Below are 6000 nucleotides of genomic sequence, written 5' to 3'. Positions count from 1 at the left end.
CTTAAATTTTAAAAAATGTATACATACTGTCGCAATTAGAGTCTACTTATTTCTGAATAAAATTCGCACGGGCCATTATTCAAAACTCAGGTCTCAGAAAGATATATAACGTAAATTTATAACAATCAGTTTATATGATGAACATTTTTCTAGAACATTAGTTTCGTACCATAATAATTTTCTGTTTGAATATAGAAATAACCTAATAGTTATTTGTTTGGGATGATAATAAAATTTGAATTAACTTCTGAAAAGTATTGAGATGATATCCGCCATATCTGAATTTTGAGAAGACAAACTGAAAATAACTAGTTGTTAAATGAGAACTAAGTCTTGCCGCCATCATCAATTTTGTATTTTATACGCTGAGACAACACCTCCAGCCAGAGGGGTGAAGTGACTCAGAAAGTCCACTTTACATGCCCTGGAATACAATGTCATTGAGCAAAATATATATATTATTCGGAAAGTCCTTTTTTTAACGATTTCATAATCTGGGTTGTAATAGATTAGATTATCTTATTGGAAATTTAATATAATTTTTTGCATAAAAGAATTATTTTATTTTTCATATTAAATGCAGGAAATCCACTGAATTTTTATTGTCGTTAGGTTTATTTCATTTCATCTCACTGGGAAATGAATTCATTTTGATGAAAAATTAAGAATTAATTCATTAAGATTATTTTATTTAATTTAGAGATAATTTTATCCTACAGAATTCGGAAATGAAGGTCTGAATTTCCATTTATAAGCATGAGGAGTTTTAATTAATAGAGTTTACAACAAAAGAAGAAAGCCGGGATAGCCAGGTTGGTAGAGAATATGGGCCCAGGTTGGGCCCATATTCATGAGTTCGATCTCCGTCGGCTGAAGACTTCCCGTGAAGTAAATGATAACTGGTTCACGTTAAATTTCAAAGTCCTGCATGATTCCATAACAGATCAATACCTCTGGGAGTACTAAACTAGAGATTGATCGTTCTGTGGTTCAGGTCAAAGTTGCAATTTGTGGATGAATGAATGGATGCATGAATGGGTTCACTCTACTAAAAGGCTGTGACGTTTGCGTGGCTGAAGTCGCATTTTTACTTTTTAGGCCATGTAATTCATGTTTGATGCATTATTAACCAGAAAATATCATCTCCTCACCAAGGAAAAGTATTCTTCGAATTAAGTTCATTGCTTCTTGGAATCAACGTCAAGTTGCAAAATTAAAAGATTATAAGTACTTATAATACCAATAGAGGTGAATGGATAGTTCTTAGAGAATTTAAACATGTTTCCAGCTGTTAGCATTAATTTTTCTCTGGATTCTATAAATAAGTTCAGCTTGTCACCCTCAGCAGCGTTTGTCATCGATGTCCTCAAAGAATAAACTTTTCTCTTAACTATTTTTCTCAGTGACTCATCTTCTTTGCCAATTTTCGCTGCTTTGAAACCTACGGAAAAGAAACCTAATAATGAAAATCCCGCAAAAACTACCATTTGCATGTGAATCTGCTGATCGTAAAATGCTTCTGACCAAAATCCCAAAGTATAGACAAACAACTGAGACAGCTCAATGAAATGAGAACAGCAGAGGAAAAGCGAAATCATTGAAAGGGCCGCTTCAGATGAAATGACTAAATCGTGAACAAATTCATACTTGATAATAAAATCATTTACTGGTCTGCCCGCTAAGTACGAAAAGCATTCTCTTAAGAGATTGTACAAAAGCTCACACCACGCGATGTAAAATATCGTGATAAAACTAATCATCATTGGTATAGGCAATTTGAGAAATAAATAGAAAGTAATAGTGAGGAATTTTTTTTGCTGGGGTGACAATGGAGCATATCGAAGGAAAATCATTTCTTTAAATAAGACATCAGTAACAAATTCTTGAAAAGTCACTGCGTATATGATTGACAAAGCTAACGACAAATAAAAAAACACAGCAATAAACGTCATAATATTTGTCATTCTGTTAAGCCTTTTCTTGTGTGTTATATTCAAAGAATGATATTTACTGAACATTCCTAAGAGATCATGCTTTTTGATGTGGAAGGAGATCCAACTTCCCCAAATAGAAATTCGCCATAGAATTCGAGAAAAAATAGCTTTCTTGCATTGAAAATCTGTGCAAAACCAAATTAAGTATTCGCTAAATTCAATTAGAGCGTAAAATAATCCTACATTAAACAGTATTACGCATAACTTGTTGAACAATTTAAGCAATCTTGATGATGACTTGGGCTTAAAATTTTGAACTCCAAATAAATAAAGTAGGACAAACAGCGCATTAAAATTGCCAAATTCTTTCCAAATATAAATTTTGATATTTGAAGTAAAACCAAAAAAATTTTGAAAATTGATTAACATTTTGCCCCTTTAATACAGCATTGAAAAAAAAATTTCGTTTCAATTTTTTGACCTTCTCATCAGCTAGAAAAACCATCTCTAAAAACATTTCAATTGCACCTTGGTTACAAAAATAAAATTGGTGATAGATTTTATTTTCAAAATTAATCTTCTTTGGAGTATCCAAGCATGTTTTGATCAGTCAATTTATTATAAATCAACATTTCAAACATTTCATTATAATTCAAATCAATAAAACAATAATCGATTGGTCATACTTCAGCTTTGAGAAGAAAATTTTAATTTAGCAAAGTAATATAACGGTGCTATTTAAATGTGCTTCTCTCTTGGATATATTTATTTATGTAACCATTAATGCAATTTTGAATGCGTAGAAGAACAATTTATTAATTATATTTTAGATAGCTACTATTAAATTTAAAAATATTTAACTAGCCCATTTCAGGAATTTTATTAAAACAAACTTGTGGATGGGAAACATTACTTTCGGTGGTGTTAAAATGATTTATTGTTAAAATGATGCACCCTACGCTTTTAGTTTTAAGTAAGACAAAAATACATTTATTTTCTCCTGCAAACAGAAAAACGCATATTTTAAAAATTCAACTATTTAAACGTTTTTTTTTTTTAGTTTTAGTTACTTGTCTGTTGATTAGTTTGATTTTTTACAACTGTCGTTAAACACTCGACCAACTTTTGAGTTTTTGACTACTAATGTTCAACTCGTAGCCTGTTGAGTTTTGAACCTAATCTAGAAGACAAGAGATTTTCTAGATCTAGTATTGGGCAGAAATTAGTCTTCGTGGTGGATTTTTTGATGGAACTAACCATGAATGGGACAACCTTTCACGGTTAGCACGGACTCTAAACCATGATTCAGTCTACCACTGAAGATATTTCAAATCAGCACTGTGGTCGGTGCTAGCCGGGTGCGGAATTCGTCAACAACTAGTCTTCGCTGGAATTCGAACCCCAGTTACCTTATTAGGAGACAAACTTTCGAATCTCTGAGTCACAATATCCCCTGCTAGTTTGATTAGATCAAATAGATTCACGTTTTTAATAACGATAAATTTTGCTTGCAACAATACTTTGCTTGCAAGGTAACAGTAGTAAAAAGTATTTACATCAGGGTCAAAGCTGTGGTTGAAAGTTTAGCTCTCATACAAGTTGAAAAGGTCCAAACTTTAATTTTAGATAAATTCTCGAAAGTATGAGAAATTGACAATTAAATCTGGCTGTAATATGAAAATTTATTCCCTTATTGCAGTCAGGTAAAGTATTTATATTTCTGCTTCATCATCAGGCTTGCTGTGCAAAGTGTTCAAATATTCCACCCTCAAAAACAATCCATTTATTATACAACCGATATTCCATTGTAATTGTCTGATACGATTTATTAGATAGTGCGCTTTCAATAGTCAAAACAGTTTGGATGTTCATGTAGGGAAATAATTTGGTTAATAAAATAGTTTAAATAAATTAAGTGGAAATTAAATGATGCATACATAACTGTACTTTACTGTATTCTGTAAGGTTCGCTACCCTTCAAATCGATTCAGAAGCTAATCAGGTTCCACGCATGCTGTCTCTTACAGGCATCCAATTAAATCTGATTTAAATCATGTGATTAGACAAGAGTACTTTATTGTTGAGTTGCTATTGGCCACTTCATCTAGTTTTTAGTAAAAAGCTATATTATGCGTCAGAAAGCGCTTCGCAGTGTTATGAGCACTTAATTGTTGCATAATTTAAGAGTAACGAAAGAACAGTCTTCAGTATTTAAAGTGAGATCAAAATAAATCTTAAAAAAGAAAAAAATATATGAGTGGTATATCTCGAATGTTATTCGAAGTTAAGCTTTTTATTACTTATGCTTTTATAATCTGCAAACACTGAGGCTTATCTAACTTCTTTGATTTACATATCATAAAACACACTTAATTAAACATTGGAGTTAACTCCCTTCCTCGCATCTAAAAGTACGGTTACAGATATGTGCAAGTCTGTAAAACGATTAAGTTTTTATCTCTTCCCTCAGTGATAAAATAGTACGTGCTTTCCATAAACGTAATACGCTTAAGAATGAGTGATACAAGTGAGAATGTTGAATTGCATTTTTTTTTAATTTTAAGGAACACAGTTAATTCAAGACAAATTTAATCCTTCAAAATTGGTTAACTTTTTAACACGCTTTTTAATTTCGATTTAAAAAGATTTGACAGGCTATCAGTTTTTTGATGTGTGCTTTTATAGCAAATAAAGTTAATAAATAACGAATCAGAAGCTATTTCATATAATTTATTCAATGAAATTCCTGAAGTATTTTCCACAAGGCATTTGTTCTATTATCACACTAGTCACTCTATGTCATTTTCGTAAATTAGCCATTGACTTCAGGAAAAAGCGACACTTTCACACCTTGAATATTTCATACGTTTAAAACATGCCTCCTCAGAGCTTTATTGAGCAAATACAAAATGTAGCAGTTACAAGGAGACAGATCTGAACTATAGGCTAAGTAGCACAGAATTTCCCATTTTAATTTCTGTAGAAACTCCTTCATTGCCTCATCTGATTGTTGTCTTTCTTTCTCGTGCAGCGAGATGACGCAGAAAGATCTTTCACTAAACGTTTGTTTTTGATTGCCTTCTAAATCTTATCAACATTTCCCAATATTTCTTGACATTGGCTTAAGCTCCACAGTTTTCAGATATCGACAAAAAACGGCTTTGGTAATCATCATTTTTATTGCACGCATCTTTCAGAAATGAAGTCATTGGACTGGACACTACTCGATTATTATCAATGCTTATATAACTGCCATCTAGCGAGAGAAAAATGCTCAAATCTTTCTTATTATAGCAACTGCAGTTCAAGCACATTTGTAATTTTATCATCATCATAGCTTTATCTTAACCTCGTAATTTACTGATTATATATAATAAAAAAACATGGGGGGGGGGTTGATGTAACAATCAACCTCTCAACCGGAATCCCGTTTTAGTGGAAGTATCCGATTTTTATGGAAATCCAATGTGAATTATTAACAGGAAATAAATAATCTATAGAAGCGGCACGAAATTTGCGTGTAAATAATTTGAGTGGTGTCTAATTAGCGATAGTAACTTTTTTGAACATAGCAGAAAACATATTATAAGCAGGGATTGGACAAAATTATGGAAACTTTTCTATACCAAGCTAATTTATTTTTTCTAGATTTCTCAAACAATAAAATAATAGCAGTAAATAATAAAAATAGCATTTTAAAATTGGAAAAAAGTCGTTAAAAAATGCACAAAATATGGGATTTAAAATTAATCAAGCCAATTTATTTTTTCTAGAGCCAATTTATTTTTTCTGGATCTCTCAAGCAATAAAATAATAACAGCAAATAATAAAAATAACATTTTGAAATTAGTAAAAAAGTCGTTAAAAAATGCACAAAATATGAGATTTAAAATTAATCAAGCCAATTTATTTTTTCTAGATTTCTCAAACAAATAAAATAATAACAGCGAATAATAAAAATAACATTTTAAAATTGGAAAAAAATTCGTTAATAATGCACAAAATATGGGAATTAAAATTAATCAAGCCAATTTATTTTTGCTAGTTTTTCAAACAATAAAATAAT

The sequence above is a fragment of the Parasteatoda tepidariorum genome, chromosome 7 (assembly GCF_043381705.1).
Source record: "Parasteatoda tepidariorum isolate YZ-2023 chromosome 7, CAS_Ptep_4.0, whole genome shotgun sequence".
Lineage (NCBI taxonomy): Eukaryota > Metazoa > Arthropoda > Arachnida > Araneae > Theridiidae > Parasteatoda > Parasteatoda tepidariorum.
Note: the sequence above shows the minus strand (reverse complement) of the source record.